The 13,533-nt window shown below is 62.0% G+C and overlaps 9 non-coding genes across 9 annotated transcripts; 3 read left to right on the top strand and 6 right to left on the bottom strand.

Annotated features, from left to right (window-relative positions):
• Positions 1 to 3,289: 3,289 nt before the first annotated feature.
• TRNAE-CUC (transfer RNA glutamic acid (anticodon CUC)) lies at positions 3,290 to 3,361 on the bottom strand. Its single transcript has one exon. It is a non-coding gene; the product is annotated as a tRNA-Glu (tRNA).
• Positions 3,362 to 3,648: 287 nt separating this feature from the next.
• TRNAG-UCC (transfer RNA glycine (anticodon UCC)) lies at positions 3,649 to 3,720 on the bottom strand. Its single transcript has one exon. It is a non-coding gene; the product is annotated as a tRNA-Gly (tRNA).
• A 622-nt stretch (positions 3,721 to 4,342) lies between these two features.
• TRNAD-GUC (transfer RNA aspartic acid (anticodon GUC)) lies at positions 4,343 to 4,414 on the bottom strand. The gene has a single exon. It is a non-coding gene; the product is annotated as a tRNA-Asp (tRNA).
• A 620-nt stretch (positions 4,415 to 5,034) lies between these two features.
• TRNAL-CAG (transfer RNA leucine (anticodon CAG)) lies at positions 5,035 to 5,117 on the top strand. The gene has a single exon. It is a non-coding gene; the product is annotated as a tRNA-Leu (tRNA).
• Positions 5,118 to 6,795: 1,678 nt separating this feature from the next.
• On the top strand, positions 6,796 to 6,866 carry TRNAG-GCC (transfer RNA glycine (anticodon GCC)). Its single transcript has one exon. It is a non-coding gene; the product is annotated as a tRNA-Gly (tRNA).
• A 4,604-nt stretch (positions 6,867 to 11,470) lies between these two features.
• Positions 11,471 to 11,542, bottom strand: TRNAE-CUC (transfer RNA glutamic acid (anticodon CUC)). The gene has a single exon. It is a non-coding gene; the product is annotated as a tRNA-Glu (tRNA).
• A 287-nt stretch (positions 11,543 to 11,829) lies between these two features.
• TRNAG-UCC (transfer RNA glycine (anticodon UCC)) lies at positions 11,830 to 11,901 on the bottom strand. The gene has a single exon. It is a non-coding gene; the product is annotated as a tRNA-Gly (tRNA).
• Positions 11,902 to 12,523: 622 nt separating this feature from the next.
• Positions 12,524 to 12,595, bottom strand: TRNAD-GUC (transfer RNA aspartic acid (anticodon GUC)). The gene has a single exon. It is a non-coding gene; the product is annotated as a tRNA-Asp (tRNA).
• Positions 12,596 to 13,208: 613 nt separating this feature from the next.
• On the top strand, positions 13,209 to 13,291 carry TRNAL-CAG (transfer RNA leucine (anticodon CAG)). Its single transcript has one exon. It is a non-coding gene; the product is annotated as a tRNA-Leu (tRNA).
• Positions 13,292 to 13,533: the final 242 nt, after the last annotated feature.

The raw sequence follows: 13,533 nt of genomic DNA, 5'->3' as shown, positions 1-13,533 counted from the left end.
GGGGATGGCAAACCTCTCCATCCCCGATAGGGTCTGGTCTCTCTCTGCAGGTGATCCGACTGTGCCAAGATCCCACGAATGACACGGGACAGCTTTGTGCAGTTGGTTGGACCTCTACTTTGCCCCTAAAGAGAGTATTGGCAAGAAGTCGACTGACCTCTGCCATTGACTCGGGGAATCAGCCAAACAGTAAGATCAATACGGGTTGAATAGAGGGTTGGAGAACTGGGCTCATCTGTGCTAAGGAGGGGATGGGAAGAAAGTTCCACAGCGAATCTTGGCGTTGGGGATAGGTACCGTCTCCACATGTTCCTTGACACTTGGAGAGAAGATCGAGAGCGTAGGTCAGGCAATGGGAAGCAAACCTCGGCTACAAGTCTATCATGAACCCCAACTCCGCACATGTGGCTTTGGTCAGCTTGGCTGTTGGGTTTTCCCCACCAGCTCCTGCGTCCTCCACGCTTCAATGCCCGTGGCCAGGTTGGTCCAAATAACGGGACCTCTCGAGAGTCGTTTTCACATCCAGAATAGGCGAGAATCTCAAACCTGTCAACAGTGAGTGGGAGCACGTGTACACACGTGCGCGTGTATGTTGCGGGAAGTCAGGGACCCCGAACGGAGGGGCCGGCTGGAGCTGGGGCAGAGGAACATAAATTGTGAAGATTTCATTTCTATATGGACATTTATGGGTTCCCAAATAATACTTTTATAATTCCTTATGCCTGTCTTTGCTTTAATCTCTGAATCCTGTTATCTTCGTAAGCTGAGGATGGACGTCACCTCAGGACCACGGTGATAATTGGGGTAACTGTACAAATTGACTGTAAAACATGTGTGTTTGAACAATATGAAATCAGTGCACCTTGAGAAAGAATAGAATAACAGCGATTTTTAGGGAACAAGGGAAGACAGCCATAAGGTCTGACTGACTGCGGGGTCGGGCAAAAAGCGCCGTAGTTTTCTTCTTGCAGAGAGCCCATAAGCGGACGTGCAAGTAGGGAAGATACCGCTAAATTCTTTTCCTAGCAAGGAATATTGAGATTAATACTCTGGGAAGGGAATGCATTCCTGGTGGGAGGTCTATAAACAGCCGCTCTGGGAACGGCTGTCCTATGCGGTCGAGATAAGGCCTGAGACACGCCCTGGTCTCCTGCAGTACCATCAGGCTTATCAGGGCGGGGAAAAACTGCGCCCTGCTGCGTTTGTGGTCAGGCCGGTTGTCTGCTCTCGAACCCCGTTTTCTGTTGTTTGAGATGTTTATCAAGACAATACGTGCACCGCTGAACGTAGACCCTTATCAATAAATCTGCTTTTGCCCTTTGCCCTGTTCCCTCAGAAGCATGCGATCTGTGTTCTGCTTTTTGCCCTTCGAAGCATGTGATCTTTGTACCTACTCCCCGTTCGTACACCCCCTCCCCTTTTGAAAGCCTTAACAAAAACTTGCCGGTTTTGAGGCTCGGGTGGGCATCACGGTCCTACCGATATGTGATGTCACCCCCGGCGGCCCAGCTGTCAAATTCCTCTCTTTGTACTCTCCCTCTTTATTTCTCAGCCGGCCGGCACTTACGGAAAATAGAAGGAACCTACGCCGAAATATCGGGGGCGGGTTCCCCCGATAGGTGTATGAAGAAAATGCTCACCGTCACCCATCGTCGGGGAAATGCAAATGAAAACCACGAGGAGCTGTCATCTTACCCCGCTTAGGATGGCTATCATTAAAGCCGGAGGGAAAATAACCAACCCTGGCGACGAGGTAGACAAAAGGCAAGACTTAGACCCCGTCGGCGGAAAGGCGAATAAGTACAGCCGCCAGGAAAAACGGCATGGAGATATCTGAAAACAAAATGCAACAAACTGACAAACAAACAAAACCCCACCCCAACCCTACCCTGCCACCTCCCCCCAACCCCTCGCACACAGATAATTCAAGGTAGAGCTACCTTTGGGCCCGGCAATCCCGCGGATGGGTGTTTAACCAAAGCACCAGGAAATCTGAATTTCCGAGGGATACCTGCACCCCCATGTTTACTGCAGCACTGTTCACAATTGCAGAAACGTCGAATCAACCTAAGTGTCCATCGGCCGGGAAATGGATTAACGAAAACGTGGCATGTGGACACCATGGAATACGATTTGGCCATAGAAAGGAAGGAAATCCTCTCGTCTGCAGCAACAGAGGTGGAACTAAAGGTCACGATGTAACCTCAAATGAGCCGGGCACAGAAAGACACGGAGGGCAGGTTCTGATTCCAATCGTGGGAATTGAACAATCAGAAAGTTCACCTTGTGGAGGTAGAGAGCAGAACGATAGACACCAGAGGCTGGAGAGGGTGGGTGGGTGACTGGGGTGAAGAGAGGTTGGCGAAATGGGTACGAGCATGCGTTTCGACGGAGGCAATACGTTCTAATAATGTTCCATGGCAGAGTGGGGCCACTAGGGGTCACAACGATGTATTAGCGTGTGTTTCAGAGCTGGAAGACAGCACCTGAGGTGTTCCCAACAGGTAGAGATGACAGATACCCACGGGATGGATGCCCTACATCCCCTCAGTTGATCATCGATCGCCACGCAATCTACACGTGTTACCGCATGTCACAGGAGTCCCATCAATATCATGTCCGCATGAAGAAAAACATAATCATGCTACAAGGGCGATTGTCACAGCTCTGGCTCCCCAGCGCCATGGCCCGTGGTCTCGGCTCCTCAAGTTCCGCTGCCATTTCTACCAAAGCCGCTGACACCCGTGGAGCCCAGTCACGGATCCCGCGCTCCAAGGGTCTGGCACGCCTTGGAAAAGCCAGTGCGCTTGCTGACATGAGTGGCTCTGGCACGTGGCCCAAACGCTGGGCGCAGATCCCCCGCAGCCGAGAGAGAAGTGGCCCGTCAGCCACCCGGCTTGGCTTGGCGGAAGCCGCTCTGCTCGAGAGTCCTGGCCCATTCCGTGGCCAGACGAGGGTGCGAGGTGGGCGGCGGCGGCCGCGGTAGTGGCCGCGGTCACCTGGCGGCCATGGGAGGAGAAAGCCTGACCCGGCCGGTGGGCCTTGCCACTGAGAAAGAGTGGGAGGGAGGCGAGCACCTGACAAGGAAGAACTGTGACGCGGATGTTGCGAAGGTGGCGCCAGCGAGGCCAAAAGGACGGAGGGGTGGAGGTAGGCTGGGAGGTGGGGGCGCACGTGGAGGCCGCCGGAGGTTGTGGCTGGGGCGCCTGAGAAGCGAGGGAGCCTGTTGGTCAAAAGGGGAGGTGTGAAGGGGCCTGGCAGTTGGCAGGCAGAGCCAAAGAAGGAAGGCTTCCCTGACCGGGAATCGAACCCGGGCCGCGGCGGTGAGAGCGCCGAATCCTAACCACTAGACCACCAGGGAGAGACGGCCTTCAGGGCCCGGCTTGGGCCTCCTGGCCCCAGCGCCTGTGGCCCCAGCATTGGGCGCTACCTTGGCGCCTGTCCCCTGCTTCCCTTTAAAACAAACACCCGCAACCAGCCCCGGAGACGCGGGCGGCAACCCGCCCGCCCCAACCAGCAGCTCTGGCCCTGTTCGCAGCACACCCTCCAAACACCGCGCCCCTCCTTCCCGGGCGCACACGCACGCAGCCCCTGGCCAAGCTCCGACACGAGCCCCGCGCCGGGGACCTCCGCAAAAGGTCGGCCCGCTGCGTTGGCCGGGAATCGAACCCGGGTCAACTGCTTGGAAGGCAGCTATGCTCACCACTATACCACCAACGCCGCACGGCGCGGGCAGCCCCGCCACGCCGGCCCGGGGCTCCCACGAGCGCGCCGCCCACGCCCGGCGCAGCAGCGCCCCGACGCCCCGGCCGTCCGCCTGCCCGCCCGCAGCTCCGCGCTGCCACGGCCCCGCCAAAGGCCGGCCCGCGCCCCACCGGTGCAAGGCGAGCGCGGCTGCCCCGTTCCGCCCCCGTTCTGCGTCTGGGGGCGCTCTCGCTCCCTCGCAGACCGGGGCCGCCGGAGTCCTTCTCCACCAGGTGTCCGGGGGGCACACGGCCGGCGTCCACAGGGTCCTCAACTCCTCCGCCTCCCACCGACCGCCGCCGGGCCCTGTGCCAAGTGGCAGAAAGCCTCTTCCCACAACCACTTTGGGCCGGCAGCTCGCTGGGCGCCCTGGGGGCCAGAGGAGGCCGCCCGGCTGTGGCGATCAAGCGGCGGGCGAGAAGAAAAGGGAGGAGGCCAAGGGGGCCCCTGAGGCCAAGGGGGCCCAGAGGGCCCAGGGGGCCAAGGGGCCAGGCAGGTCAGGCCCGGGATGGCGCCCTGCGACTAGCTGGAGGGCGGAGGAAGGAGAAGGAGGGCCCACAGGCTGGGTCCGAGGCGGCGGCCCTAAAAGGACTGCTGCCTCCCCGTCGGGGAATCGAACCCCGGTCTCCCGCGTGACAGGCGGGGATACTCACCACTATACTAACGAGGACGACGGCCACGGTCGCCGGGACGCCAGACCCCACTCCGACCGCGGACGCCTAGCCCTGCCTTGATCCCCTCCCCCGACCGCAGGGGCCCCGCGCCTGCTCGCCCTCCACCCGCCACCCGCCACCCGCCACCCGCCACCCGCCACCCGACACCCGCCACCCGCCACCGTTGGCGCGGCCTACCCCGACACCCAACAAAGCACCCTGCGGTCCCCACTGGGACCCGGAGCCGGACCCCGACAGCTACCGGAGCGGCGTGGAACCTCCCCTTGCGCCCTGCCTGCCGTCTCCAGCGCGGGGATCGCGCCGGCAGGAAGAGGCTGCGGGCGAAACAGCCAGGCTGCTGCTCCTAGGACGTGGTGGGCGCGCGCCCTGCGGGGTTCCGCCAGCGGAGGCGCGGGCGCGGGGGCGGGCGGCGGCGCCCGGCCCGACGCGGACCGTTTGGGTCCGGGGTGGGGACGCGGAGGCGTCCACGCCAACGCCGGCCGGCTCCGTTCACTCGGCGCCCGCTCCGGCCCCGCGGTCCGTCGGTTGCGCACCGAACCCAGGCAGGCGCCGGCCAAGGGCGCCGGCGTTCGCGCCGGGTCCCAGCCAGGCGAGCGGCGACGCGCCCCGGCGCGCCGTCAGGATGGCCGAGCGGTCTAAGGCGCTGCGTTCAGGTCGCAGTCTCCCCTGGAGGCGTGGGTTCGAATCCCACTCCTGACAACCCGACCTTTTGGCCCGCCCGCCGGAGGGCAACGCCCATCGCAACCCTGGAGCACCTTTGGTCGGTTCCTGCCTTGAGCCCTTGCCCACTCTCCAAACTCCAGCCCCCTTGAAGCAAGCCTCCAAAACGCCGCCGCTTCTCAGGCACGTCCCTTCTTCCTGCCCACCCGCCGGCCGTCGCAGAAACAGCCCAGGACCATGCGCCAGCGCCCGCGACCCTTTACCGATTGCCCTTCGGACAGACGCACTCCCCACCACCTCACACGCCCTCTTCCCTGGCCCCACACACACAGCGAGCGACCGCGACCACCTTCCACGCTCTTCCCTACCTATCTCCTCCGCCCGCCTTCTCCTCACTCGCCCAAACAGACGCAGCCCAGACTCTGCCCCTATTCCTCCTTTTCCCGCCTTCCTCCCACCGGCCTCCGCCCAGCGCCCAGGGCCCAGCGCCCACCGCCTTGAATCGCCGCTGCGCTGCCCAGAGGCCTCCGGCGTGCACAGCCCGCTCGGTTTCACCCTCCAACCTCTGACCGCCGAACAGCAGCGAGCGAGCGACCCGCTCTTGGAGCCGCGCACACTTCTCCCACCACAGGCACGCCATCCAACATCCTGCCCTTTCCTCCGGTACCCCTCGGACCCCGCCTGCGCATTCCACTCTCCCGACGCCCTAGGCAGGTCGCCGATCTCACCTCGCTACTTGTGCTCCCTTCCCGCTAACACCTGCCTGCCGGCCCACCTGCAGCCGGGACGCCTGCCGGCCAGAGGCAGCGGGATCCCTGCACACAGCCTGGCAGGCGAGTCCGTACCCGGAAAGATAGCCAACGAGGAATCACGAGCGGAAGCCCTAGATCCCCGTCACGCGCCCACAAACGCCAGGCCCCGCCGGGACAGCTCTGCGCCACACCACACCGCATCCCCACGCGGGAAGCCGCGGCCTGGGCCGTCCCAGCCACACCCAGCGCGCCTTCTCCCGGGTCAGCCAGCTGCGGCTCTGCCAAAGCGCTCCTCCGCTCCTTTCTGGCGCTCCAGCCTCCCTGCCAGCCCATCGGGGCCGGACCCCGAGTGCGAGCCGGTGGCCTGGGTCAGAGCGCAGAAGCGAGGCGCCCACGGACTTGGTCTGCGTTTCTGAGCCGCACGCGGCGGCTGCGAGACCCGTCCCCCATCGCCGCCCCCGCTCGCTGACACGCTGACACACCCACCCCCACACCCACCCGCAGCTGACACAAGCGAGAAGGCCAGCCCGGCCGGAACAACAACAACAACAACAACAACAACAACAACAAAGAAAACAAAACAAAACAAACACAAAAGAAAAACTCTGGGTCTGGGCCGGGGATCCGCGCTCAGCAAGGCCCGCCACAGCTCAGCTGCCCACACGGGGCATTCGGGCGCGGGCCACGGCTGGTCCTTCCCCTGGCCACCCCGGCGGGCAGTCTCTGGGCTCTGGGCGGCAGAGAAAGCGCAAGACGGGAGGAGTCGGCCTCTCTCCCTCCGCTCTCCCTCCGCGCCGCGCCCCAGGTCCCTCGACGTGACGGGAGCCTCCCCTTCTGCTCGCCCCGTCGGGCCAGCCTCTCGTGGACGCCCCAATGGGACGGAGACCCACGGCAGGCGGTGACCAGTGAACGGCGGCTGGTGGCGAGTTCCGCTGTGCCAGCTTCCGTTGGCGTTTACCATCGGTGCATGGGTGGTTCAGTGGTAGAATTCTCGCCTGCCACGCGGGAGGCCCGGGTTCGATTCCCGGCCCATGCAGCACGCCCTCCCATTTTGGTGCTGCTGCTGCTCCAAATGGAGCTGCGCTCGCCTCTGCCGCCTCCTTACACTCCGGGCGCGCCAGCGTGTCCTGCAACGGCTGCGCTCCCACGCGCGATGCCCCTCTGCCCTTTCTTCCGTGCCTCTCTCCACTGACTTGCGGGTGAGGCTGACCCCTCCCCCCTTCCTTGGTAAAAACAACCCCTCCAAACACGAAAGCACGCCAGACACCAGCCCTTGGCAACCTCCTGGTCCTGTTTCTCTTCACTACCCTGCCACCACCTCTGCCCGACGCATTTCACTTCAAGGAATATCGCCAGGCACCACGGGCTTGCACCCACTCGCCCCACCTCTTCTCTTCACCCTTCACCACCTCTACCTCTTGGTCTCTCTCTCTCCCCCTCGATGGCTCCCCACATCCAGAAAATGTTGCCATGGTTGCCCTTCCATCCTGAAGACGGCTTATTTATGTCTGGGGTCCAGTTGCATTCCCTACCCCTTCGGGACGCGGGACGTGGCCTCCAGTCGCTCTGTCACGATGTCTGCCCCACCCTGGGCTGCTTGTCACCTCACCCCAGCCCCACTCCGTATTCTGACTGCCCAGCCCAAGCAGCATCCCAGTCTCCCCGGCGGGGATCCCCCTTGACCACACAGACTTCCTTCCTTCCAAGACCCACCCGCTGACAATGTACTCTTCCGTCCAGCCTTCAGGCTCAGCCCTCCCTCCGCCGTCTTTTTCTCACCCCAACCGCCTTTTCACTCACACACACACAGACACACACACACATTCTCACTCCCTCTCTCTCTCTGTCTCACTGGGTCTCCAGCTCTCTCTCGCGCTCTCTCTCTCTCTCTCTCTCTCTCTCTCTCTGTGACTCTATCTCTCTGTCTCTCTCTCTCTCGCACATCCAGCTCTCCCTCTCGCCGTCAATGCCCCTCTCTCACACGACTCATATCCCTCAACCCTGGCCTCCTTCAGGCTCTTCAGACACATGGCAGCTCCGCCACCAGCTGCGATCCCTCCGACCGCATGGGCAGCCCGCGAGGTGCCCTAACGCCCCAGGCCTCTGCACGACTTCCGTTTGACTGGATAGCCTCACTCCCAGACCTTGCCAGCCAGTCCTCTGCACCCCCTGGACACCCTGGACTCTTTCTTCCAGCTCCCAGCACACGACATGCTTCTCTCCTTTCCTTGGTGTCAGCCCCTTGCCCCGGGCTGGGCTGGACGCCAGCCACGGGAACGGACACCTTCGTCCATCACTGTCACCCGCTGACATCCACCCACATCGCCCTGGCAAGCAAGCCAGCCTCCCGTGGGGATGGCAAACCTCTCCATCCCCGATAGGGTCTGGTCTCTCTCTGCAGGTGATCCGACTGTGCCAAGATCCCACGAATGACACGGGACAGCTTTGTGCAGTTGGTTGGACCTCTACTTTGCCCCTAAAGAGAGTATTGGCAAGAAGTCGACTGACCTCTGCCATTGACTCGGGGAATCAGCCAAACAGTAAGATCAATACGGGTTGAATAGAGGGTTGGAGAACTGGGCTCATCTGTGCTAAGGAGGGGATGGGAAGAAAGTTCCACAGCGAATCTTGGCGTTGGGGATAGGTACCGTCTCCACATGTTCCTTGACACTTGGAGAGAAGATCGAGAGCGTAGGTCAGGCAATGGGAAGCAAACCTCGGCTACAAGTCTATCATGAACCCCAACTCCGCACATGTGGCTTTGGTCAGCTTGGCTGTTGGGTTTTCCCCACCAGCTCCTGCGTCCTCCACGCTTCAATGCCCGTGGCCAGGTTGGTCCAAATAACGGGACCTCTCGAGAGTCGTTTTCACATCCAGAATAGGCGAGAATCTCAAACCTGTCAACAGTGAGTGGGAGCACGTGTACACACGTGCGCGTGTATGTTGCGGGAAGTCAGGGACCCCGAACGGAGGGGCCGGCTGGAGCTGGGGCAGAGGAACATAAATTGTGAAGATTTCATTTCTATATGGACATTTATGGGTTCCCAAATAATACTTTTATAATTCCTTATGCCTGTCTTTGCTTTAATCTCTGAATCCTGTTATCTTCGTAAGCTGAGGATGGACGTCACCTCAGGACCACGGTGATAATTGGGGTAACTGTACAAATTGACTGTAAAACATGTGTGTTTGAACAATATGAAATCAGTGCACCTTGAGAAAGAATAGAATAACAGCGATTTTTAGGGAACAAGGGAAGACAGCCATAAGGTCTGACTGACTGCGGGGTCGGGCAAAAAGCGCCGTAGTTTTCTTCTTGCAGAGAGCCCATAAGCGGACGTGCAAGTAGGGAAGATACCGCTAAATTCTTTTCCTAGCAAGGAATATTGAGATTAATACTCTGGGAAGGGAATGCATTCCTGGTGGGAGGTCTATAAACAGCCGCTCTGGGAACGGCTGTCCTATGCGGTCGAGATAAGGCCTGAGACACGCCCTGGTCTCCTGCAGTACCATCAGGCTTATCAGGGCGGGGAAAAACTGCGCCCTGCTGCGTTTGTGGTCAGGCCGGTTGTCTGCTCTCGAACCCCGTTTTCTGTTGTTTGAGATGTTTATCAAGACAATACGTGCACCGCTGAACGTAGACCCTTATCAATAAATCTGCTTTTGCCCTTTGCCCTGTTCCCTCAGAAGCATGCGATCTGTGTTCTGCTTTTTGCCCTTCGAAGCATGTGATCTTTGTACCTACTCCCCGTTCGTACACCCCCTCCCCTTTTGAAAGCCTTAACAAAAACTTGCCGGTTTTGAGGCTCGGGTGGGCATCACGGTCCTACCGATATGTGATGTCACCCCCGGCGGCCCAGCTGTCAAATTCCTCTCTTTGTACTCTCCCTCTTTATTTCTCAGCCGGCCGGCACTTACGGAAAATAGAAGGAACCTACGCCGAAATATCGGGGGCGGGTTCCCCCGATAGGTGTATGAAGAAAATGCTCACCGTCACCCATCGTCGGGGAAATGCAAATGAAAACCACGAGGAGCTGTCATCTTACCCCGCTTAGGATGGCTATCATTAAAGCCGGAGGGAAAATAACCAACCCTGGCGACGAGGTAGACAAAAGGCAAGACTTAGACCCCGTCGGCGGAAAGGCGAATAAGTACAGCCGCCAGGAAAAACGGCATGGAGATATCTGAAAACAAAATGCAACAAACTGACAAACAAACAAAACCTCACCCCAACCCTACCCTGCCACCTCCCCCCAACCCCTCGCACACAGATAATTCAAGGTAGAGCTACCTTTGGGCCCGGCAATCCCGCGGATGGGTGTTTAACCAAAGCACCAGGAAATCTGAATTTCCGAGGGATACCTGCACCCCCATGTTTACTGCAGCACTGTTCACAATTGCAGAAACGTCGAATCAACCTAAGTGTCCATCGGCCGGGAAATGGATTAACGAAAACGTGGCATGTGGACACCATGGAATACGATTTGGCCATAGAAAGGAAGGAAATCCTCTCGTCTGCAGCAACAGAGGTGGAACTAAAGGTCACGATGTAACCTCAAATGAGCCGGGCACAGAAAGACACGGAGGGCAGGTTCTGATTCCAATCGTGGGAATTGAACAATCAGAAAGTTCACCTTGTGGAGGTAGAGAGCAGAACGATAGACACCAGAGGCTGGAGAGGGTGGGTGGGTGACTGGGGTGAAGAGAGGTTGGCGAAATGGGTACGAGCATGCGTTTCGACGGAGGCAATACGTTCTAATAATGTTCCATGGCAGAGTGGGGCCACTAGGGGTCACAACGATGTATTAGCGTGTGTTTCAGAGCTGGAAGACAGCACCTGAGGTGTTCCCAACAGGTAGAGATGACAGATACCCACGGGATGGATGCCCTACATCCCCTCAGTTGATCATCGATCGCCACGCAATCTACACGTGTTACCGCATGTCACAGGAGTCCCATCAATATCATGTCCGCATGAAGAAAAACATAATCATGCTACAAGGGCGATTGTCACAGCTCTGGCTCCCCAGCGCCATGGCCCGTGGTCTCGGCTCCTCAAGTTCCGCTGCCATTTCTACCAAAGCCGCTGACACCCGTGGAGCCCAGTCACGGATCCCGCGCTCCAAGGGTCTGGCACGCCTTGGAAAAGCCAGTGCGCTTGCTGGCATGAGTGGCTCTGGCACGTGGCCCAAACGCTGGGCGCAGATCCCCCGCAGCCGAGAGAGAAGTGGCCCGTCAGCCACCCGGCTTGGCTTGGCGGAAGCCGCTCTGCTCGAGAGTCCTGGCCCATTCCGTGGCCAGACGAGGGTGCGAGGTGGGCGGCGGCGGCGGCGGTAGTGGCCGCGGTCACCTGGCGGCCATGGGAGGAGAAAGCCTGACCCGGCCGGTGGGCCTTGCCACTGAGAAAGAGTGGGAGGGAGGCGAGCACCTGACAAGGAAGAACTGTGACGCGGATGTTGCGAAGGTGGCGCCAGCGAGGCCAAAAGGACGGAGGGGTGGAGGTAGGCTGGGAGGTGGGGGCGCACGTGGAGGCCGCCGGAGGTTGTGGCTGGGGCGCCTGAGAAGCGAGGGAGCCTGTTGGTCAAAAGGGGAGGTGTGAAGGGGCCTGGCAGTTGGCAGGCAGAGCCAAAGAAGGAAGGCTTCCCTGACCGGGAATCGAACCCGGGCCGCGGCGGTGAGAGCGCCGAATCCTAACCACTAGACCACCAGGGAGAGACGGCCTTCAGGGCCCGGCTTGGGCCTCCTGGCCCCAGCGCCTGTGGCCCCAGCATTGGGCGCTACCTTGGCGCCTGTCCCCTGCTTCCCTTTAAAACAAACACCCGCAACCAGCCCCGGAGACGCGGGCGGCAACCCGCCCGCCCCAACCAGCAGCTCTGGCCCTGTTCGCAGCACACCCTCCAAACACCGCGCCCCTCCTTCCCGGGCGCACACGCACGCAGCCCCTGGCCAAGCTCCGACACGAGCCCCGCGCCGGGGACCTCCGCAAAAGGTCGGCCCGCTGCGTTGGCCGGGAATCGAACCCGGGTCAACTGCTTGGAAGGCAGCTATGCTCACCACTATACCACCAACGCCGCACGGCGCGGGCAGCCCCGCCACGCCGGCCCGGGGCTCCCACGAGCGCGCCGCCCACGCCCGGCGCAGCAGCGCCCCGACGCCCCGGCCGTCCGCCTGCCCGCCCGCAGCTCCGCGCTGCCACGGCCCCGCCAAAGGCCGGCCCGCGCCCCACCGGTGCAAGGCGAGCGCGGCTGCCCCGTTCCGCCCCCGTTCTGCGTCTGGGGGCGCTCTCGCTCCCTCGCAGACCGGGGCCGCCGGAGTCCTTCTCCACCAGGTGTCCGGGGGGCACACGGCCGGCGTCCACAGGGTCCTCAACTCCTCCGCCTCCCACCGACCGCCGCCGGGCCCTGTGCCAAGTGGCAGAAAGCCTCTTCCCACAACCACTTTGGGCCGGCAGCTCGCTGGGCGCCCTGGGGGCCAGAGGAGGCCGCCCGGCTGTGGCGATCAAGCGGCGGGCGAGAAGAAAAGGGAGGAGGCCAAGGGGGCCCCTGAGGCCAAGGGGGCCCAGAGGGCCCAGGGGGCCAAGGGGCCAGGCAGGTCAGGCCCGGGATGGCGCCCTGCGACTAGCTGGAGGGCGGAGGAAGGAGAAGGAGGGCCCACAGGCTGGGTCCGAGGCGGCGGCCCTAAAAGGACTGCTGCCTCCCCGTCGGGGAATCGAACCCCGGTCTCCCGCGTGACAGGCGGGGATACTCACCACTATACTAACGAGGACGACGGCCACGGTCGCCGGGACGCCAGACCCCACTCCGACCGCGGACGCCTAGCCCTGCCTTGATCCCCTCCCCCGACCGCAGGGGCCCCGCGCCTGCTCGCCCTCCACCCGCCACCCGCCACCCGCCACCCGCCACCCGCCACCCGCCACCCGCCACCGTTGGCGCGGCCTACCCCGACACCCAACAAAGCACCCTGCGGTCCCCACTGGGACCCGGAGCCGGACCCCGACAGCTACCGGAGCGGCGTGGAACCTCCCCTTGCGCCCTGCCTGCCGTCTCCAGCGCGGGGATCGCGCCGGCAGGAAGAGGCTGCGGGCGAAACAGCCAGGCTGCTGCTCCTAGGACGTGGTGGGCGCGCGCCCTGCGGGGTTCCGCCAGCGGAGGCGCGGGCGCGGGGGCGGGCGGCGGCGCCCGGCCCGACGCGGACCGTTTGGGTCCGGGGTGGGGACGCGGAGGCGTCCACGCCAACGCCGGCCGGCTCCGTTCACTCGGCGCCCGCTCCGGCCCCGCGGTCCGTCGGTTGCGCACCGAACCCAGGCAGGCGCCGGCCAAGGGCGCCGGCGTTCGCGCCGGGTCCCAGCCAGGCGAGCGGCGACGCGCCCCGGCGCGCCGTCAGGATGGCCGAGCGGTCTAAGGCGCTGCGTTCAGGTCGCAGTCTCCCCTGGAGGCGTGGGTTCGAATCCCACTCCTGACAACCCGACCTTTTGGCCCGCCCGCCGGAGGGCAACGCCCATCGCAACCCTGGAGCACCTTTGGTCGGTTCCTGCCTTGAGCCCTTGCCCACTCTCCAAACTCCAGCCCCCTTGAAGCAAGCCTCCAAAACGCCGCCGCTTCTCAGGCACGTCCCTTCTTCCTGCCCACCCGCCGGCCGTCGCAGAAACAGCCCAGGACCATGCGCCAGCGCCCGCGACCCTTTACCGATTGCCCTTCGGACAG

Source organism: Macaca mulatta, chromosome 1, assembly GCF_049350105.2.
Source record: "Macaca mulatta isolate MMU2019108-1 chromosome 1, T2T-MMU8v2.0, whole genome shotgun sequence".
Classification (NCBI taxonomy): domain Eukaryota; kingdom Metazoa; phylum Chordata; class Mammalia; order Primates; family Cercopithecidae; genus Macaca; species Macaca mulatta.
This window is presented reverse-complemented; position numbering and strand designations above follow the sequence as displayed.